Here is a 24,900-nt window from a genome sequence, read left to right as displayed (position 1 = left end):
GAAATCATCCAAGGGACGCGGTAGCTTTAAAGAAAGATGGAAATCTTTCTGGAATATACGTTCGATGTCTTGATACATTAGATCAGGATAGTTGTTGTATCACACTGAAGGCATCAGGGTTTAAAGTAAGATGTATTTTGTTTCATGAGGTTTCCCTGTTTGTTAGTCCCTATTTGGTAATTTTTATTACAATCTGAAGATAAAAACACAAGACAGCTTTTTTTCATTTTTTGTAAGCTTTCTATCGTTTTTCTTACAGGTTAAATTCCGGCAATTTGTCTTTGGTAATTTTGAAACATTCACTTGAGTATCTGAGTGAGAATATAAAGAATTTTCTTTCATCAGTTCTTGGAAGGTGTTTTCTCTGGCAATCATCCTCTTTCTAAGCTCTGGGATGAAAGTGATAAGTTATACCCTTTTGATATTCGAAGCACCAAATTATTATTATTATTATTATTATTATTATTATTATTATTATTATTATTATTATTATTATTATTATTCAAAATTAAGATACAACCCTAGTTGGAAAAGCAGGATGCTATAAACACAACGGTTCCAACAGGGAAAAATAGCCCAGTAAGGAAAGGGAACAAGGAAATAAATAAACTACAAGAGAAGTAATAAACAATTAAAGTAAAGTATTTCAAGAACAATAAAAACATTGAAATAGACCTTTCATATATAAACTAAAAACTTGAGAAAAACTAGAGGAAGAAAAATAAGATAGAATAGTGTGCCTGAGTGTACCCTCAAGCAAGAGAACTCTAACCGAAGACTTTGGAAAACCATGGTACAGAGACTATGGCATTACCCAAGAGTAGAGAATAATGGCTTGATTTTGTAGTGTCCTTCTCCTAGAGGAGCTGCTTACCACAGCTAAAGAGTCTCTTCTGCTCTTACCAAGAGGAAAGTAGCCACTGAACAATTACAGTGCAGTAGTTAAACCCTTGAGCGAAGAAAAATTGTTTGGTAATCTCAGTATCGTCAGGTGTATGAGAACAGAGAAGAATGAAGAAAGAATATGCCAGACTATTCGGTCTACGTGTAGGCAAAGGAAAAATTAACCGTAACCAAAGAGAGGGATCCAATGTAGTGTCTCGCCAGTCAATGGACCCAATAACTGTCTAGCTGTAATGTCTCAACGGGTGGCTGGTGGCCTGGCCGGCCTGCCACTACTCTGGAGTAGCTACCAGGGTCTTTGGAGTTGGTGTTCGCAAACACATTAAAGGGACGGGTCTTCTTAAAGTATAGAAATGTTCATTTAGGTTTTCATTGTTCAGGTATTTAGGGAATTTAAGTCTTATGGCCTTGTGTTTGGGCCGAGGGAGCCATTTAGCATCGATTTGCCTATAGTTGATGGGAGAATTCAAGGAGGTTGCACAGCAAGCTGAAATTTAGGAAGGAAGGGTGGAGGTAAAGTAGAGAAAGTTGTGGGCTAAGGGACGTTGCAGAGCCTAAATTTAATCTTGCATGCAGTGCACCGCTGCAGTTGGCTGGTTTAATGTTTTTTTTAAATACAGTTTTTATTTCTTTAATTCCCCTTGGTTATAGCGATGACTGGTGATATTGTAACACCAATCATATGCACCAGTCCATTCACTAATGCTAGCCGAGGTTTATCATGGAAAAAAAAAAGGTGATTGTTGTTCTCTGTGATTTAGTCTTATTCTCGGATAAAAAGAAAGAAAAAAAAAGAGTATTGAGTAACGTAAGCTACATTGCCTTGCAAAAATAAAACATTATTATTATTATTATTATTATTATTATTATTATTATTATTAGCTAAGCTACAACCCTAGTTTAGAAAAGCAGGATGCTATAAGCCCAACGGCTCCTACATGAAAAATCGCCCAGTGAGGAAACGAAATAAGGAAATAAATAAATTATAAAAAAATCTAATGAATAAATATGAAATATGTTGAGATCAGTAACATCGTTAAAATACAGTAGATCTGTCATATATAAACTATGAAGAGAGACTTATGTATGAACTGAAGTTTCACCGATTCAACTACCTGATTAGGAAGATCATTCTCCAATCTGGTCACAGCTGGAATAAAACTTCTAGAATATTGGGTAATATTGAACCTTATGATGGAGAAGGCATGCCATAGGATTAACTATATACATAGTAATACGCACAGGATTGTACATTCTGGGGAGATCTGAATGCAAAGGATGGTGTGAATTATGAAAAATCTTGTGCAACATGCATAAAGAGCTAACTAACTCAACGACGGTACCAGATATTAACTTCCAAAAAACCTTACCTGCCTGGTTTAATCGCCTGTGGGTCACAAGAAACATAATTACATTGTATAAAAGTGAAATAGAAAAACAAAATCCGAAATAATTTAGACCTGTTCAGACTTGAGTCACAGGTTGGGTCTTTTCATTACAAAAAAAAAAAAAAAAAAAAAAAAAAAAAAAATGATGATTCTCTGAATGTGTGGAAAAACCCAGCCAGAGGGAACTCGTTAAGGGAATTTCCTATCATTGTAAAACAGGACCAAACTGCCTACTTGAAAACCGGTCAGTTTCTTAACCTTTTACATGAATGTGTGTCTAATTTGTGGTTAATTCGAACGGTTGTTTTCTACTTAAAGGCTTAATTTAAACCCGTTTGTTAGGCCATTCAATGAATGTTCGTTGTCAGGTTTCCTTTCACTGTTTTTTTTTTTTGTGTCTGTATAACTTAGTAAGCGTCATTTATATCATGTCTTTATCAATAGGAGATTTTTTTTCTGTTTTCTGGGGCATAAATATATTATCAAATAAGTTTCTATCTCATCAGGATCGGTTTGTAATATCAAACCAACTAGCTAGGTAGTATAATAGGAAACGTTTTCAGTGTGTGACTTATATTTTATGGTCGGTGAGTCATTGACTGCCATGAAAATGACTTTTTGATCAGGAATAAATACTCCTAAGGTATCTACCACATTAAAACAATTCATTTTATCAAACAACTTTTACTTATTTTTAATCAGAATGATCATGTATTATTTCAGTTCCTCTTTATACAAATAATACAGAGGCTGAATGAATACTCTTATATATACTTTACGTATTTACTTTTTTAATAATTTGCTTATTTTATTGGTTCCATATCTAGAGTGACGTTCGTATATGGGAGAGTCGAGAATACAAATCCCGGCCGTAGAGAAATTATGAACTAAGACGTCCAATAGATTGTAAAGCCAGCATATCAGAATAGAGCATACTTTGTCAAAAAGAAACCATAGTAAAGAAATTATTATTGATAAATACGTCAATATATAGGTATGTATATATTTCTGTATATGACATACATATATTATACACACCTGTGTATATACATACATACATATATACATGTGTGTATATAATATATATATATATATATATATATATATATATATATATATAGAGAGAGAGAGAGAGAGAGAGAGAGAGAGAGAGAGAGAGAGAGAGAGAGAGAGAGAGAGAGAGAGAGAGAGAGAGAGAGATTAATTAATTAATTCTCGTGGTCAGATAAGATAATGCGTAAAACAGTGTACCCTTTTTTATCAAATAGAAATAGCTAATCAAATGTTGCATGGCTCTTTCAATATAATTGGGTTGATATACGCAGTTCAACCTTTATTTCTTTATTTGATTAGATTTCAAATATTTTTTTCGTTTTTTGATTAGTTACACTTGAATCTTCTGTAAATTTCTAAAACGTCAGTTTTCTTGAATTAGTTAACAATTAATTTGTTTTCAAATTCGTACAGCTTCATCTGCTTTCGAAATTACAAAACACTCCATATGATTTGTAACACTGCAGTCTTCGCTGAAATCGTAAAGGTGTATATTAGTCCTCAACTCCTCATAGGTCTGATAGTTTTTCATCTAGGCTTGATATTCACGAAAGAATATTCATCATAAATTGTCTAAATTAAAATTAGGTGTTTTAATCCTTATGGCATTACAGTACTTCAAAACACCATGCTTATCCGCCTTTGGCTATCTCTCTTAGAGCTTTGCTTATTCGTAAGCATGTACGAATAGTTATTGCCGGAAAGCAGTAGAATCATGGCCGACTTCCAAATTAGTGAAGACCTTATTGTTATCGTGAACCTGGGCTGAGGTGTTTAGGGGACCTAATAGGTCCAACTGCTGAATTTCCAGAGAAACCCTTGGTCCCCGAATGGTTGCGTTGGAGCTGTCCATTTGCAAGATCTAAAAATATTCTTTCCCACTTTGCCCACGTGTCGACTGCGCATCAGATCAATGACCCGTCTTGTGTATACGTAACCTGTGGACGACCGTTTGGAATTATAAAATCTTCGGCCTGTTTTCTTTAACGTTCAAGATGCCTGTAATGCACATTGATAATGATAATAGTTGTAATTGCTATAATATGGGTCGTTGTTAAATCCTTCGGGCGATTCTTGAAGGTCATTGTGTGTATCCGGGATGATTGGTTTCTTTTTAATACATTTCTCCATTCGCTATGCTGGGAGCGAATACGCTCACTGCCGACTGCATCTTCCAGCTGAGCGTGTGTTGCCCAAGGCTATTGGTTGATGGGCATTGAACTTGGGGGGCATCCCCGAATTCACATCATTCCAAATGTATTACATTTGTAATAACAACCACATTCTATATATATGTGTGTGTATATATATATATTATATATATATACATATATATATATATATATATATATATATATATATATATATATATATATACACAGAGTATATGAAACGTTAAGTAAGAGATGATGAATGGAGAAGTATTAATTTAAAAGCTCAAGATAGAGACGACTGGCGAAATCTAACCGAGGTCCTTTGCGTCAGTAGGCGTATGAGATGATGATAATTATATATATATATATATATATATATATATATATATATATATATATACTGTATATATATTATATATATATATATATATATATATATATATATATATATATATATATATATATACTGTATATATATTATCAAACTTGTATATTAAGACTTTTTTAAATCATATGAAATGAACGCCTCATGGAGCAATAAGCGCGCACAAGGCGTCCGTGTAGTATGAAAATGTTTGAATTGAAGTTGTAAGTTAGGGAATATTCCATGAGTCATTTTGCAAATGCCTCCTCCCCCTTCAGTCGGACGAGGATAGCCTCGCCAATTCCTTTCCGTTAGGATGGTAATCATTCTTCTTGGTTCAGATATGTATGTATATGTATATATATATATATATATATATATATATATATATATATATATATATATATATTATATATATATGTGTGTATATATATATATATATATGTATATATATTATGTATATACATATCATTATACATATACATATATATATATATATATATATATATATATATATATATATATATATATATATATATATATATATGATGGTCCCGTGTCTGGGAACCAAAATATAATGTTACATATATTACGACTGGCAAGCTAAACAGCCTCTCGAGTTCCAAACTCACCTGTTTGTTTTTACATTAAGTCTGCTACACTTGAAAATATTAATACCCGAGCTCCGAGACAGTTTTATAACTCCCAGACAGCAATATATAAATTGCACTTTGAAAAGAATTTACATAAAAGCAAAAATAAATCACTCAAAATTTTAAGTCTGAACAAAACATAGATTAAGACGAAAAGAATGTTTACAAGATGAAAATTATATAATCACTTGACTCGAAATATTTAATCTGAATTAAACCTTAGACTAAGACAAAAAAATAATTACACTGAAAGTTATATAATCACTTGACTCGAAATATTTAATCTGAATTAAACCTTAGACTAAGACAAAAAAATAATTACACTGAAAATTATATAATCACTTGACTCGAAATATTTAATCTGAATTAAACCTTAGACTAAGACAAAAAAATAATTACACTGAAAGTTATATAATCACTTGACTCGAAATATTAAATCTACATAAAACCCAGACAAAAGAAATGATTACACTACAATGCTTAAATTCTTAAGAACTTACATAAAGTAACTGATAAAGTTACTAACTTCACGTATTTACTTGCGGAGGGCCAGTTACAAAAATTTACACATTACCAACACTCACCACAACACAATAAATTCAAAATCACCTTTTTCACCTTTCATAGAGTATCACCACACATTTTATGTTGGGGCACCGAATCACTTTGGAGAGGAAACACTAAAGACACTTGCAGAGAGAGACAGGGGGCACTTTGGCTCTTTCACAGGACGGCTGTTTCTCTTCTGCCCCACGCATCCCTGGGAGCGCTGATATTTGAATTAGCTACTTCCAGAAGATTCTAGGACCGAGACCTGGAAGCTTGGGGGTTGGCGTAAGGGCGTAAGGATTGCCAAGGATTGCTCTCTCGGGCGCGTACCAACGCACAGTGATACGACTCTCTCTTAGCTAGCTCCGCCCACCTTTGTCCTCGGAAATGAAAAAAAAAGAAAATCTAACACGAGTTCTCGAGAACCTTTCAAAGTATGTGGCACATAAAAGAATTTCGTATTTTCTCACAAACATGACGCAATACCTTATAAAAATATAAAAAACATTTACATAAGCCCTTGTTCATATCTCGTGTGGATCATATAGCACTCTTAACTGGTTATGTAAGATTTCATAACAAAAATATGTGAAATAACAAGTTAATTCTTGAAAATAACGCAAATTTACACATACTGACTTGAATGAAAAATACAATGAAATTAACGACGAAAGTCTGACGTAATTTACATAACAAACTCATACCTACATGAGAGAAACTCATCTTAAGAGCTGGCTATTCACCTCTTCAATGCACAAATGTAAACATAAATAAAATACTTTAATAGACTATTTACTCTACGCTATACCAGCTTCGTAAGAATACATATATATATATATATATATATATATGTGTCTGTGTGTGTGTGGACCGTGGCATTCTTTTAGGGAACCACAGAAAATCACGTCTGGTTTTCTCCATTTTTCTTTCTCTCTCAAACCTAGCTGCGACACATATAATGAATTCTAGGAGACTCGCCTGTTCGTTGAGAGAGAGAGAGAGAGAGAGAGAGAGAGAGAGAGAGAGAGAGAGAGAGAGAGAGAGAGAGAGAGCAGTTCCATGATTGTAAAAAAGACTGTAAGTCTCTCTTTGTCATTTTCAAGCACTTGAAACTCTTAACTTGGATTCATTATTGAAGTTGGTTTCTAAGAAGATTGTGCTTTGAGAAGGATTGTTGACCATCATCGTCAAGATAACTCTTTTTGCTCTTACTTAGAATAAAGTCAGGCGATGTTTTAATGTTTTGAGACCTCTCGTTGAGTTACTAAGAGAATAACTGGTGGCCCACACTGCTCTGCACTCGTGCATGCTGAGGTACCGCTAGTCTGTGATGGAAGAGCCTTCACTAATTATGGGTTTGAAAGTAAAGGTTTTCAAGGAATGGCAGAGGCAAGGGACAGGATGATTCCTAAAGATACTATGTAGCATCTATTACTGAGTGGTAGTTTAGAAATTTTTCTTGCAGGATTTCCTTGTTTTACCTCAATAGAGACAAGCTCTTCCTTGTGTCGGAGGTAAAAGGTTACCATGTATGCTTTTCACAGGTGTTCTGGTCAAAGGCCCTAAACCTCTCCTCTATTTTAGAAGTAGCCATGCTACTTAAGAGCTTGTAACAGTCTTACCGCTTCGCAAACTCAAACTTCTGGAGTCGGATGTGACTAATGTTCTTAGTCTCACCGTGGCTTTATATGAGCCCGTGGCCTGAGACTACAAACAGAGATTTAACCCTTAAGGGTTAAATCTCTGCTTGGATTAGCACGAACAAAGAGAGTGAAGGGTTATATTGTTTTAACTTTCTTGAGTTTGTGGTGCAAGCCCATAAACTGGCAATGAACCTATCCCTCAGAGATTTTGAAGGTGATGATTCTGATGAAGTGCTCTTGTTCCAGTAAGTCTGCAGCATGTGCAGAAATTGGGGTCTTAATATGTTAGACCTGACTATCAATGACAGGCATAATAAAGTAGAGTATCCAAGCAGACTATCTTATTCTGACTTTGAGCCCTACTTAGACATGAGTAAGAATATTCAGTTGAAAGTGTTGACTTGTTACTCAAGAGTAGAGCTCACAAGGCCAAAGGCATTGCCCTTTACTGGCTTTTCTTAATTAGGTAATTTTAGGTAGTAGGTTGGCCAAGGCACCAGCTGCCAGTTGAGATACTACTGCTAGAGAGTTAAGGGGTTCTTTGACTGGCCAGACAGTACTACATTGGACAATTCTCTCTGGTTACGGTTCACTTTCCCTTTGCCTACACATACACCAAATAGTCTGGCCTATTCTTTACAGATTTGCCTCCGTCCTCATACATGTCAGGATGCCAGAGAACTTCAAATCATTCATTCATTCTGTTCTCATACACTTGACAACATTGAGATTGCCAATGAATTTGTCTTCATCCAAGGGGTTAACTACTGCACTGTAATTGTTCAGTGGCCATTTTCCTCTTGGCAAGGGCAGAAGAGAGACTTTAGCTATGGTAAGGAGCTCTTTTAGGAGGACACTCCAAAATCAAACCATAGTTCTCTAGTCTTGGGTAGTTCCATAGACTCTGTACCATTATCTTTCACTGTGTTGGGTTAGATTTCTCTTGCTTGAGGGTACATTCGGGCACACTATTCTATCTAATTTCCCTTTCTCTTGTTTTGTTGAAGTTTTTATAGTTTATATAGGAAATATCTATTTTGATGATGTTACTGTTCTGAAAATATTTTATTTTTCCTTCTTTCCTTTTCTCACTGGGCTATTTTCCCTGTTGAGGCCCCTGTGCCTATAGTATCCTGCTTTTCCAACTAGGGTTGTAGCTTAGCATATAATAATAATAATAATAATAATAATAATAATAATTATATAGTAGCACATGTATTGAGGACAGGTGTATGGCGACACTAGACCACATTTAACTCCTCTTCTTCAGTAATGTTGGCCATAAGTCCTTGGATATGGTCTCCTTAGAACCTTTGGACTGCCTTACATGTAAAACTTAGCAGAAACATCTTGGAAGGAATAGCAATTTTTCTAGATGTGACTGGTCTTTTTCTTATGTTATCTCCTTCCAAATCCAGCCAAAGGAGGTTATTTCAACATCCTTGGGCTATATATTCCTTGGAGAGGCCAGCTGCAGGTGAATTACTCATCAGGACATTCTGTCCCTATCCATTTATTTGATAAAGGAATGCAAATCCCTCGGTTCTTCCTCTTGAAGCGATGGGAGAGAGTTTCAAGTGCAGACGGTAGAATATATATTTTCGGGATTCGTGACATTTCCTACCAGCTAGCAAATGAACAAAGTTAGGTTATACGGAAATGTGTGTGTCTAGCCTTGCATAATGTAACTCCAGTATATTCACTGATGACACTTCCCACCTACCAATTGAGTCTCCACCTAATAGGGTTGTTTATAAATTTTCGCCATTCCAGTTTCGCTAGGAAGATAATCTCCTTTAGAGACTTTGGCTTTGTATTCTAAGATGAATGCAAATGATTTACAAGATTCACAATTTTTATAAATCTGCAAGACTGCGTAAGAATGGGGTGTGCATAGAATCACAATTTAGTACATTAAATCAACAGAATGATTGAGTACAACTTATTACTATTTTTGATTCCATAAAGGTTGATTAATCTTTCATATCGATGAAAGCTAGTAATATTTTCTTTAACTTTTACTATTTTATTTTGCCCCACATATTTTTTCCCCAACATCTTTTAACTTCTTGGAGTCTAGCCCCATGCTAGTTAAAACGTATTAATTTGCCAATCCCATTGGCTACAGCTATGAAAAAAAAAACTATCAAATAAAATATTCCTTGCATCATATGTTATAATTGAAAACATCCTCTCTTCTCGTCCCGTTTAGATTATTTTTTGAAACGATCCTGCTATCAGAGTTAGATTTCCTGTTTTTAAGAGATAATTCAGGTATTTTATAATTTATTTTTTCTCACTAGAACGTTTTTGGGCATGAGGTCGTACAGTCTGAACGTACCTTTTTAGATAATTGTGAATTGTATAAACATCCATAGGTTTGAAGTGTTCTTCATATTTTGATTAGGTTACTTTAGGATTGAACTCTTATTAAATGCGCGCATTAATGGATTTTTTAAGAGCATCGATAATTATATGGGATTTCATGAATTTCTTTTTGCAAACTTTTTTTCATATACCGAAAATTAGCAAATTATTTTCCGCTTGATTATTTTATGTAATCTGGGTCATATGGCCTAGCGCTGGGATTGGGAAGTCCATTCTTTGACAAGGTGCAAGTGTGGGTGAGGACCCCGCAGTTGAGGAAGCTTTGGATGAGGATTTAAAAAAATAATATAAAACCTACTGTATTAATGAATATTACGGTCATTCTTTGGTCCTCAGTAGATTGAGTTTTCCTTCAATTGGCAGAGGTTTAGTTGCATTGACGACAGCTCATTGTTTTGTTGGCTCTCAAGTTGCTGAATAATTCCTTGAGTTTTGAGGCCTTTAGAAAAGTCATTCATTGTTAACGGAACATGGACAAATCGTTCCACTTTGCTGTTTCTGTGCGCATTACTCACCCCATCTCCTTGATAAGGCTACGTTGTAAGAGAGACCATGCAACTCACGGACTCTTAGAGGCCAGAGCGAGAAGGAATCCCGGCTTAAGGGTCAAGTCACAATCTGAGGGCTGACGCAGCAGTTCGTAAGGTGCTCCTTTCAGGGATTGAAGTACATGAACTACGTTCCAAGGTGGTGGTCTAACTACCGATTTGGAGCAGGTCAACTCACAGCTCCTCAAAAAAAAAGAAAAAAAAAGGGGGGGGGGTATGAAGGTTGCGAATTAGTTTCAATGGTATCAAGTACTGTATTTATATATTAAATTAAGTACTGGACGTTATTCAATCGGCTATCAGCTTCTTGAGCAAGATAATTATTTACCTTAATCGTAAATCTTGTCGGAACTGGGTGAAGAGATGAAAATCGTCACTGGCCATCCCTTGGGTTATCTGATTTGTCCATTACATTTTTCTTTTTATCGTTGGTCGTGCGGTCTTCCTCGGGCGAAGTGGGTAAGGGGCTGTAGATCCTTCTGTCTTTTTTATTCACTGTATCCGTACGCAAAACTCATCAAAATGTATTGATGGCTTCTATCAATTTTCGTACATGGGTGGACAATGGGCCAAAGAAGCGTCTCATGAATTTTGAGATAAGTCCCTATCCGGAGGGGGCTTATGGTGTGTTTCGCAACCATATTGCCTCCTTTTTTTTTCATATCATCTGGTTATGTATTATGCATTATACGTCTTAGTTTTCTCACTAATTGGCTTTCTATTCTTTGGAGGCCATATTTTGTTCTTTTATTGACCATTTTGGCTTGTCTCATGTAGTTGGTTACACTTCTTGTTTTATGATAATAATATGATCAAAGAGAATTTTAATGATACAAGTTAATATACGAGAATGTTGTTCGAATGATGACAATGTAAGCCTTTCGACATCATTAGAAGGAGGAAGTGGAAGATGAGATTGCGTATATTTAGGCTGGAGAAGTTTTAGGGAAAACCCCAATGGTTTGCTCCTACAAACTGGCGAACCAGTTTGGGGTGGACCGTTTTGCAATAGAGAGAGAGAGAGTGTTGGGCAATTGCCGAGATGATCAGATGGTAAAAGTATTTCTTGTACAGGATAATCTTATTCATATAAGTCTAACCTGTTTAATTGAACGAAGTTTTATATTTTATCGACTGTATATTGAACTACTGTGGGAGTAAAATCAGATTTCTTGTAGCGGAACCCAATCTTTCCCGACAGAAAAAAAGAAGCATAAAAACTAAGTTTTAATGTTTCCGTCGTTAAAATAGCTGAAATAATTCTATAACTCGATGTAATTGAACAACTAATGAACAATCTAACATTCCATAAGAACAATGTTCAACTACCTGGGAATCCCCAGAGCTTTCGAAACAGGGTGTCAACTGTTGATACCTGCCCTGCAGAAACACTTCTCATCTATCCTTTGATCTTTATCTATATGCTCTTACAGATGGGCCGAGGAATTTTCCCAATATAATAATTTTTTGATTAAAATTTATCATTTTTAGATATAGCTGGTCTTGTGCCCACACGAGCTCTTTGTTCTAAATACGCAAAACTTTCCCTTGAAATGAAACAATTTTGCGCTTAGTCTTCAAACCTGCACGAGTGCAGACTGCCGTAATTTCAAGTCGATTTCACACTCTCGGTGCCGTCGAAGTACGTAAGCAAGGTGGCTTGAAGTTGCTGACGTCATAAATGGCTCTATGTTAAGGGGATTTCAGGGCATTCTAATTGTTCTCTCGCCTCCACTTATGGCACGTTTCTCTTGACTTGGCCATTAATGATACAGTCGGTTTGGCTATGTTAATTTTGTTTATATATATATATATATATATATATATATATATATATATATATATATATATATATGTATATGTATATGTATATGTATATATATATATATATATATATATATATATATATATATATATATATATATATATATATATATATATATATGGAATACTAAATCTCGCCGCTGTGGAATCATAGTATTTACTTCTTCTGAAGCCTCCTCTCGCAGGGCAAGGGAAATGATTTTCGTAAACATCATCTCCTTCTACGCCTATTGACGCAAAGGGCTTATTACATTTAGTGTATATATATATAAATATATATATATATATATATATATATATATATATATACATACATGTATATACATGTATATACATGCATACATACACTTACACACACACACACACACATATATATATATATATATATATATATATATATATATGTCTAATTTTATAGATATTTTTAATATTGATGTGGAAATGAACTGTTTACAAATGTGGTGAAATAGTCCAGGATTATATTGCACCATCGAAAATATTAGTCATAATTATAGCTATATCCTAGGCATACATTTAGCGCTAATGATCTATGTAATATATAAGCAGCCAATTGTAATAAGAGGATAATGAAGTTTTTGTATGTTCCGCCAGTGTTAAATAACGAAGCTCAAGCGTTGATTGCGAAGCTTCTTGGAAGAGGGAAGATCATAAAATATGCTTTGGAAATATTGACCGTGTTGCTGCACCCTTGCAGGTAAGGGTCATATTCCCAAGAACTTGGGTGCATTAATTGAAGCACTTTGATGTGCAGTAAGTGAACTTCCTTTCAAGGGTATGAAATGCATTATTTACTTCTTTGAAATGCAGTATGTGGTCTTTTTTTTTTTTCAAATGTCTAAATTGTTTTAATGGCAATACTTTGATATACTGTAATTGGGCTCCCTTATAAAGGGTATGAATTAAGCTTTGAGAAGAACTACAGTTGGGACTGAAGGGATGGCTGTCTTTGTTCCCCACAACTCAATGCAGACAATTTTCTTGGAATCGCTCCTTCAAATATCTTTGGCTTACGTATAGGAAATGCCTACTCCATGGTCATGGTCTGTGTTCTTGATTAAGAACGAGCATACTGTCCGTTTTGTAGGGATGAACATACCCACTTTCAACCTAAACTCAAGGTTTCAATTACCCAAAGGGCAAAATTTTTAAATTTACATTTTCTATCTTGAAGTGTTTTCATTTTTTTATAGTAATATTTTTATAGTACAATTACAGAGGGGCTTTTATCATAGAGGAATGTTTTTCAATGCAAATACCAATGGTACATAGTTTATAGAATTTTTTTTTTTTTTCAAAATAAAAGGTTAATGGGACTTATTTGACTTATGAACTTTTAAGTTAAATCTAACGACACATGAAACATGTTTCTTACAAAAGCTTTTTACCTTTTGTAATAGCTTTTTATTAAAGGCTAAAACCATAGAACGCATTTCATAGAAGCCCTTATTATAAAGTGAAATATCAGATTTATTTAGCAGAAGAGTTCATCACATGTCACAGGCTTATGAGGCCTATTTCATTTAAGAAATTTTCATAACACAAAGGCTAGGGGGGTCATTTCGAGCAAAACCTCTTCCTTTAATGCAAGCAAAAAACAAGAGTACAATCTACTGGCCGTATCTAGACTTATCCCAACGAAAACAGGAATCAATCAATAAGAACATTGCAGGGCTAAACCGGAGAAGGACACTGTTATATATAAAAAAAACTAAGGAATACGAAGAAAACTGATGATTACCCCAATAAGGCTAAAAGAATTGTCATACCGGGTTCCAGGAAGCTACCGGGTACGAAATGAAGTAAAATTGATGCATGTGAAAGTTAAGGATGAATTTATGGTTTGATTAGATTTTTTGAGGTTGGCCCATGTAGCCCACCACTTGGGAAGGGTGAAAGTTCAACTGTGGAGGAATATCACGCAATTGTACCATACGCTTTGTATTGTTATTCAAATCTCATGAATATTCTCACATTAACTACCGTAAAAGGTCATTAGTATGCAAAGCAAATTTTCCACGATAAGAAGCCAAATTCATAAAGAATAGGAAAATGGAGAGAAAATATCTTTCATAAAAGTAGAAATATTTCCACATTTGAATTCGCAGATGATGTTCTCAGTCCACTACAGATAAGACCACTTTGAAACTATGCCCAAATATTTTTTTCCCATTAAACAGATTAATAGAAGTCTCGTCTACTTCTTATTTTTTTTTTTTTCAAACTTGAGCCATCATCATCTCCTATGCCTATTGACGCATATGGCCTCAGTTAGATTTCGAGCTTTTAAATCAATAATTCTCCATTCATCACCTCCTACTTCCCGCTTCATAGTCCTCAGCCATGTATGACTGGGTCTTCCAACTCTTCTAGTGCCTTGTGGAGCCCAGTTAAACGTATGGTGAACTAATATCTCTTGGGGAGTGCGAAGAGCATACCCAAACCATCTCTATCTACCCCTCATATTAATTATTTTTTTCCTTGTAATACTTAATTCATTATTTCTCATCTTATTTTTATTTTACGCACTGATCTATATTATATTTTTGGGCCTTTGATGGAGAGTGACTTGGGCGCTGATTATATGCATAGAAGATCATTCTCTAGCGCATTGCCCTGTCTCTTGCCGCTGCTATTCACGAGTGACCTTTAAAACCGTTAAGCTTGTAACATGCTGCATCTATAACTACGGTTGCAGCTAACTTCAGTAATAATAATCACGATTTTTCAATATGGGCGGTGGTGAGACTTTTCATAGTTTTGGGTATATCAGTAAGGGGGTTTGATTAGGTTACTCGGTATTTTGGGTATCCTAAGGGGGCCGGGTGAGAGAAGAAAATCATAATTCTATATCTTTTTGTACAACATACTTTATGTATTCAACATTAATTCATGGTTTTCGGAATGAACATCATCTTGTATTTTCTCACAACAATTTTAATATGCATTTCATGTATAGCATCCGTGAACATTTCTTATGATGTATAAAATAGCTATACATTTCATTAAGCACAGTTTTAGTAGGCATTTAGTATAAAAAAATCATCGTACATTGTATAATGCATGGCACAATTATGATTATACATCTTTTTATCTGGTTTCTCGTGATTGCACAACAAAACCAAAGAGTAAAAGCTCACGAAGAGAGACGAATAAATGCACAAGATTAAGACAGACATGAACAGCAACGCCAGAGGCATAAAAAATGGGAAAGATTCTTTGTAAATACCCAGGAATTTTCCCCTTTTAGATTCAACATCCGGGTTTTTTCCAGATTTGAATACACTCAGGAGGATTGTTTGACCAAAATCAGGTACAAATTTTATCGTTTATTTGTCAGTCTTTTTAAATCTAAAATTATCCAACTTTTAGGATAATGTGTGCCGTGTTAAAGTTGTTTTTTACTCAATATGTGCTGTTGGTTTGTGCTTCAGGATCAATCAGATAAAGAAACTGTTTCTTTATTCGATAAAGATACTGAAATTTTGCATTTTGCATTTCGTTTTGTATTATAAAATTACAAAATGAAAAGTTACAGACTGCTAATAAGGCAAGTTATGATAAAAAAAATAAAGAAAAGTTACAAACTGAATGGAATAATTTAAATGACAAGCTTCAAATACGGAAAGACGTGTCATGGTAAAGCTACTAAGAGAAAGTTGCAAACCTGTAATAAGTAAAGCCTTGTTATGGTGAATATTAAGGGAAAGTCACAAACTTGCTGATAAGCAGACTTGTTGAGGAAGTATACAAACTCTATACTTATTAAAGTAGAAGCTAAGGTATACTTATTAAAGTAGAAGCTAAGGAAAAGTTATAAACTGCTAATAAGCAAAGCCTTTGGAGAGTACAAACTCAAGAAGTTACAAAATGCTAATTAGCAAAGACTTGTCATAGTAAAAACTTGTCATAGTAAAAACTTAAGTAAAAACTACAAACTGCTAGTAAGCAAGGACTGGCTATTGTAAAAACAGAGTGGTTTAATACGACTACTAAGTAAATACTTGAGGTAAAGTTATTAACTGCTAACAATTATAATTATTGTGGTGAAATATGGAAATCTTACAAATTGCTGATAAGCAATGTCCTGTTATGGTAAAAATAGTTAAACTGTTTTCATAGTAAGAAAAATAATAAAAAAAATTATAACATTCTGGCAATCAAATTGTGACTATAAAACAAAATATTTATTCTAAAAGATTTTAAAATGAAGTTCTCCAGTGTCTTCATCCCCTAAAAACTCATTTAAAAGCAACCTTTATAGTAATTACTTAGCATTGGCACAAGTGTTTTGTGAAAGCTGTGTTTAATGCCTTACATTACCCCAACTTGTGACTTTCCTTTGCTTCATCATTCTAATTTGGGTATTTGATAGTGTGGTTGTTTTTCTTCATTAAATTAATGTTTAAACTGTCTCGTCGTCTCACTATGTTGTTGTTTAAGTGGTATTGGTACACCTTTCACAGTGCAGTGTTGGGGGTGAGGGGTCTATAGTGCACTGGGTCTTTTCAACGTCCTTTCGGTGTATAGCAGCACCCTCTTTTTAGCCTTTCCTCTACCTCTGTTCCTTCTTCCATTTCTTGATGTTACTATGTCTATTTGTTACTTCATTGTGTCATTGTGGCCCCCCCCCCAGTTTCATTATATGCAAATTTACACTGATTGCACTGGCATATTGCAAAGTTAGCTTTTATACCAAGATATGAGTTTAACGTTATTTTGAAGTAGAATGATTGAAATTACTCAAAATGCTGAAAAGGACTTTATTCATTAAAGGTTAAATTGGTTATTGGAACACGCAAATGTAATAAAAGTATTTGCAAACACTTATTCACTAAAGAAAATATTTGCTCCTGCAAAGAGATAAGTTGAATAATCTAGCAGCGAATTCCGCTCATAAGGAATAATTCTTGTTCTTTTGCATTAAAAAAAACTATTTGCCAATTTTTTTCTATTGAAAGATATAGATTTCTTTTTGTACCAGACAAAACTATGCCACATTGTTTTCAAAGATTATAGTTTATTGCAATTTTTTTTAGCATGGGAAAACTTATAATGAAATTTAGTTTCATTAATACACATCTTTTTCTTAATTTTAGCAGGTGACAAAGACAAATGATCAAGTTTAGTTCCTCCACTTATTTTTTTCTTACATATAATTTTTATCAGTCAGTTAGTATTGGAATGAAACCAAAATATACATATCATTCAATTTTGTAATTGATAAAACTTTGCCGTGAAGACTCAGAACACAGGAACCCATTGCAACCATGCTATCATGCAGATTTTTATCCTTAACTATTATTTTTCCTAAAAGGTTGGCAAACATCTTTTTTTTTTCATTTTACCTACATCCAGTGAAGCATAGCTTCGTCTACTTGGATTGGATTAAACATTTAGGCCTGTTGAGATTCATCCATATTTAGATCAAGTCTCATTTTTCCTTTGCCTACACATACACTGAATAGTCTGGCCTATTCTTTACATGTTATCTTCTTTCTTCATACACCTGACAACACCAAAATAACAGAAAATTTTTTTCTCAAGGGGTTAACTACTGCACTGTAATTGTTCAGTCGTTGCTTTCCACTTAGAATGGGCAGATGAGACTTAAGATATGGTAAGGAGCTCTTTTAGGAGAACACTCCAAAATCAAGTCATTGTTCTCTAGACATGGGTTGTGCCATAGCCTCTATACCATGGCCTTTGATTTGAGTTCTCTTGCTCGAGGGTACACTCGAGCACCACTATTCTATCTGTTTCGTTATTTCCTTTTATTGTTGGGCTATTTCCCTGTTTGAGCCCCTGGGCCTATAGCACCCTGCTTTTCCAACTAGGGTTTTACCCTAGCTACTAATGATGATGATGATAACAATAATAATAATAAGGCCAGTAACTGGGACCAGTGAAGTCATTCATCCAAGTTCAAGGAATTTATCCAACATAAAATATTTAGGCATAATGCCAGCCAATGGGAACGGTGAGGTTATTTACCAAAGGGAAAAAAACATTTAAGTATTGCAACTTGATGTAGAGTTCTTCATAAATATGTAACTCTTTTTAAAGGTGTATGCCAATAGTTTTTCTCATTCTACCAGTGTTCTAAAAGAGATATTAAAGACTCTCCATGTAATCTGCTCACAGGATGCTCCCTCTGATGTCCAATGGGCATTGTTTATCAACAAATCAATGGTATCACAATGAGCTCTACTTTGAGGATGCTTATCATTATGTCTTTTTGGGTTGCACAAAGAAGTAATACTTCGGCGGAGTATTGTAGGTACAGTAACGACACAACTATCCTAGGAAACATTTGAATAGTACTTGGTGTACCTTTTGCATGAGAGAGAACACTGATGGGTTGCTCCATTTTCAAGGTACCCTCTGTAATAGAAAAAATGGAAATACAAACTTCAGCATAGAAATTTATATGTGAAGGTTCTTCATCGTACCGGATACCAACATCAATGCATACACCCTTTCAGTTGTTCTATGTATATCTCTCTTTGCATCACATTCTCAGATTTGAGCATGCTTCTTAACCCTTCCAGTTGTTCTATGTATATCTCTCTTTGCGTCACATTCTCGGATTTGAGCATGCTTCTTAACCCTTTAAATTGTTCTATGTATATCTCTCTTTGTGTCACATACTCACATTTGAGCATGCTTCTTAACCCTTTCAATTATTCTATGTATATCTCTCTTTGCGTCACATTCTCAGATTTGAGCATGCTTCTTGACCCTTCCAATTGTTCTATGTATATCCCTCTTTGCGTCACATTCTCAGATTTGAGCATGCTTCTTAACCCTTTAAATTGTTCTATGTATATCTCTCTTTGTGTCACATACTCACATTTGAGCATGCTTCTTAACCCTTTCAATTATTCTATGTATATCTCTCTTTGCGTCACATTCTCAGATTTGAGCATGCTTCTTGACCCTTCCAATTGTTCTATGTATATCCCTCTTTGCGTCACATTCTCAGATTTGAGCATGCTTCTTAACCCTTTAAATTGTTCTATGTATATCTCTCTTTGTGTCACATTCTCAGATTTGAGCATGCTTCTTAACCCTTTCAATTGTTCTATGTACATCTCTGCATCACATTCTCAGATTTGAGCATATCTTCTTAACCATTTAAATTGTTCTATATGTGTAACATTCTCAGATTTGAGCATGCTTCTGAACCATTTCAATTGTTTTATGCATATCTCTATTTGCATCACATTCTCAGATTTGAGCATGATTTTTAACCATTACAATTGTTCTATGCATATCTCGCGTCACAGTCTCAGATTTGAGCATGCTTTTTACCCATTTCAATTGTTCTCTGCATCTCTCTCTTTGCATCACATTTTCAGGTTTGAGCATGCTTCTCAACCTTTTCAATTGTTATATGTATATCTCTCTTTGCATCACATTCTCATATTTGAGCATGCTTCTTAACCATTTCAATATCTCTCTTTGCATCACATTCTCAGATTTGAGCAGGCTTCTTAACCATTTCAATTGTTTTATGTGTATCTCTTTGCATCACATTCTCAAATTTGAGCGTACTTCTTAACCATTTCAATTATTCTATGTGTATCTCTCTTTGCGTCACATTCATATATTTGAGCATGCTTCTTAATGATTTCAATTGTTCCATGTGTATCTCTCTTTGCGCCACATTCTCTGATTTGAGCATGCTTCTTAACCATTTCAATTGTTCTCTTTATACTTTTCTTTGTGTCACATTATCAGATTTGAGCATGCTTCTTAACCATTTCAATTATTTGGAAGGAAATGAAACAAATGATGACATATGAACTGTATGGAAATGTTTACTTGAACTGTAATTCAAAAACAAATACAAAACTTTACCATATACTAACCTCAGTTTCTCTTAGTTGGGTAAAGATGACCAATTATTTACTCCATGCAATAAACCGATCTTTGACTGTAAATGGTGATGAGGGAGCAGCAAGAAGGTTCTATTTCTCATGTAGTAAGATGATATCTTCCACTGATGATTGATAGCTGGATGCATTAAAACCTTGATCACAATAGTTACTGATGGTTAATAGTATAATGTGTGATAGACATGATACTAGTATAAGAGTTAATACCGTTCATTTTGATGATTACACTTACCCTGTAGAGTAATTCTTCCATTGAACACTGCTAGAACTTGGGGATGTGGTAGATGGGTGAACTGTTAGTACTGTTTGATTGGGAAGGCTAGATTTGGAGATGGGAACTTGATGGTTTGTATTACTGTGTAATGAAACTGTGTAGAGACTTAGTAATATATAGTATGCTGGGGTAAAATGTTCCTAAAGTATCTGATTTACCTTTTGCTGCCTCTCAAGCAGATGTAACTGTTACATAAAGAAAATTATGAAAGATATTCTTGATTAGTTATTGGGTCTTTCCCTTTAACTGGTGGAAAATTTTTTTAAGTCTAGTGTTTACCTTGTCTTGAAGTTTCATTTCTTTGGCACTTTGAATACAATCAGTTTAGTCAAGTGGAAAATTAGTTGTATTGGGGAAATGACAGCAGTATTACAATCTGGCAAAGCCTTTCAGAAATTTGTTTTATTGACAAATCATATATAAAAAAGCTGCTCAGTCTCAGAATGACGTAATTTTCATGAAATTTTTCATGAAATGATATACTGGTTTTCCTAAGATGTATTCTAATTTACCGGATAAATATACGCGCATATAGCATAAGTACAAACTAATTTCCTATGCTAATACCCCGATTGTAAGTTATCAATGATTATATAATTGCTTGTAGCTTTATCTTGAGAAAATTACATAGCTTGGAGATCAAGCTGACTTCTTTTCAATTTCATGCACAACGTTCTTATAATATTGATTCAAACAGGATTAATTCTGTATGATAAAGTCCCTATTTACAGTGTCTTTTTAAGTGACCAAGTGGCCGACATAGAACAGTTATGTGGTGCTGGATGTGGGCCTTTGGACCAGGTGAATTACTCCAGATATATGGGAGCTTAAGAGCAAAAAATACATTGAAGCTCTAGTTCAGTGTGTTCGTGCAATAGCTCAACCTATCAAGGTAGTAGTTATAGTTAAACCATAATTTCTGCACCTGATGCAGTAAGGGGGTAAAGGGGGAGATAAAATATTTGAATATATTGAAAATAAATGTTTGAGTGGCCTCTCTTATCATTGAATCACAAAGCTGAGGAGCGATGCCATTGGATTCCTAAAAAGTTTCTCATTTTAGATTTTATTTCCTTTCTTTTATCCCTATGTACCGCACGTGTATCACACACACGCTCGTACGCTAACGGTATTTAGTTTTTTTTTTTTTTTTTTTTTTTTTTGTCGTTATTGCTCTTCCCCCGCACTGATAACCTGTTATTTCCTCTATATGCTTGTATCGATCTGTTTGAATTTTTGTGACCTTCTTTGACTTAGCTTGCTGTCTGTTGAAATAAAATTTAGTTGCATTTACACCATCCCTCAGTTGTCACGTAACTGCTCGCTTGCACACTGGTGACCAGCAGAGTGACCAGCTCCCTCCAGCCTTTCCCTTTACTGCTGTGTCTCATTGTTAGATGATGCTGCCTTCCGACACTGACTCTATTATCAACGCCACATAACTGAAACTACCATCCTTCACCAGCGATGAAGCGTTCACCTGGTTCCAGCAGGCTGAAGTCCACTTTCACATCAAGGGCATGAGTCAGTCAAGCACCAAAGCAGACTACATCTTCGCGACCATCCCTGAGGACACTTTCCCGGAAAATTCCGATTACCTGTGCGAGCAAGGAGACATGCCAATAACATACGACTCCCTCAAATCATACCTCCTAAAGCAGTACTTGCCATGACCAAAAGGCTTCGCTCGCCCTCGGGGAAATGACCGGTATCACTCGTCTGCAACCTGCCGCAGACGGTTCTCCTCATGAAATATATATATATATATATATATATATATATATATATATATATATATATATATATATATATATATATATATATATATATATATATATATATATATATATATATACGGGGCTCAACAAGGCACTAGAACAGTTGCGTATGAGTAAGTGTAATTACTGTTTATTTACCATAAGGTTAAAATGTTGACTTTTTTTATTAATTGCTCAAATTAAATATTTTCATAAATCAATTTCTAGTGAAACAAGTGATTGTATAATTCTTAAAGTGTCACTTTTGTCTAAATTCTAAGGTCTCATTTAGATTTAAATTTTGAGTGATTTATTTTTGCTATTATTTTTTAATTATTATTTTTATAGGATATATTTATTTGTGTAAAGTGTGTATTATTTCGATCACCAATAATTATTTCATTGCTTTCCTCGTATCCCCTGACTAAGAACTGACGTAAGAGGTTAGTTTTAGGATATCCCCCCCCCCCCCCGTTAAAAGTAACACCCAGTTTTGTTTTGACTGTAAAGTAAAGAGAGCTTTAAATATTCAGTAAGCATATATATTAATATCTGGGAGTTTTTGAGCTCGGGAATTTACGTAATTTGCTAGTCGTAATGCGTGTGTGTATGTACAGTATATATATATATATATATATATATATATATATATATATATATATGTGTGTGTGTGTGTGTATATATATATATATTTATATAAATATATATATATATACATATATATATATATATATATATATATATAGTTTATGTAATGTATATTCTTTATAAATAATCTATATAGTAAGATATATACAGTATATATATATATATATATGTATATATATGTATATATATATATATATATATAGTTTATGTAATGTATATTCTTTATAAATAATCTATATAGTAAGATATATACAGTATATATATATATATATATATATATATATATATATATATATATATATATATCATCCATTACTATTCCACTGCAGAACAAAGGCCTCAGACATGTCCTTACACTCGGCAGTCCACTCCCGCAAACTACCTTACTTTGTCGATCTATCGTCTTCTCTTCCTTCCCCTGCTTCTCTTACGTTCTCTAGGAACCCATTCTGTTATTCTTAATTCCCTACTATTGTTTGCCATTCTCATTATATGTCTTGCCTATGTCCATTTTTTTTCTTTCTAGTTGTTAAAATATACTTTATTTTAGTTTGCTCTCTTATCCATGTTGCTCTTTTTCTGTCTCTTAGTGTTATTCCCATCATTATTCTGTCCATAGATCTTTGAGTTGCAACTAGCTTATGTTCTAAGGCTTCAGTAAGGCTCCAAGTTTCAGATGGATGAGTTAATACATTTCTTTTGAGAGAGAGAGAGAGAGAGAGAGAGAGAGAGAGAGAGAGAGAGAGAGAGAGAGAGAGAGAGAGAGAGAGAGTGGCATTTTACTTTTCATAATCTCATTTTGTTTTACCAAATGCGCTCCATCCCATGCTTATCATTCTTTCGATTTCAGTCCTGTGTCCTCGGGAAACACTATCTGTTCTAAGTATGTATATTCATTAACAATCTCCAGAGGCTTGTCCATAACTTATTTGTTGTCTCTGCATTTCCTTTTGAACATTATTTTAGTTTTACTCATATCCATTTTCAGTCCTACATTTCTGCTTTTTCTATTCAAATCTATCATCCTTTATAATTCCTCTTAATGATTAACCAAACACAACTGTGTCATCTGCAAATCTTAAGTTGTCAAGGTATTCCCCATTTATATTAATTCCTACACTTTCCCACTCTAAATTCTTAAAATCTGTGAATAGTTTAGGAGAGACGGGGTCTCCCCGTCTAACTCCTTACTCAGTCGAAATTTTCTATCTTTATGTCGTTTAGGGACTGCTGTACTTCCTGTATAGATATTTTCAAGTGTTATGACCTAAGATTCTTCTATTCCTTGTTTTTGAAGGGCTTTCATTACTGCTGATGTTTTGACAGAATCAAAAGCTTTCTCATAGTCCATAAATGCCATACATAGTGGTTTATCATACTCTGTTGATTTTTCAGTTAGCTGGATAATTACATGGATATGGTCAGTTGTTGAATACCTACTACTAAAACCTGCCTGCTCTCTTGGTTGATTAAAGTCTGATTGTCTTTCTATTTGGCCTAATATGATCTATGTACATATTTTATATATTACGGAGAGTATTTTTTGGGCGGTTAGTTTTCAGGTATTTTGTCTCTCCCTTTTTGGTGTTGAGTTTAGCCAGTTTTACTTGTATGAAATTTCCTCCATCTGTTATTAAATCAATTGTTAGGCGATCTTCTCCTGTTGCTTGGCCTCTTTTCATGTACTTAATGCTTTCTTTACTTTTACTTTTACGTTTGGTACTGGCTCATGTTTTTCATTGTTTCTATTGGTGAAGTTATTTCTTATATCACCATTGGATACCAGCGTATAGAAATTCTCTGTAATTTTTGTCACTCCATTTCTATTGTGGATA

General features: G+C 34.4%; 1 protein-coding gene across 1 annotated transcript in view; it reads right to left on the bottom strand.

The window, feature by feature from the left end:
• Positions 1-24,900, bottom strand: part of LOC137630672 (uncharacterized) — a 112,752-nt gene that overhangs the window by 86,185 nt on the left and 1,667 nt on the right. The gene's annotated exons all lie outside the window — the stretch shown is intronic.

The sequence above is a fragment of the Palaemon carinicauda genome, chromosome 38 (genome assembly GCF_036898095.1).
Source record: "Palaemon carinicauda isolate YSFRI2023 chromosome 38, ASM3689809v2, whole genome shotgun sequence".
NCBI classification, from domain to species: Eukaryota; Metazoa; Arthropoda; class Malacostraca; order Decapoda; family Palaemonidae; genus Palaemon; species Palaemon carinicauda.
Note: the sequence above shows the minus strand (reverse complement) of the source record. Positions and strands in the feature narration are given on the sequence as shown.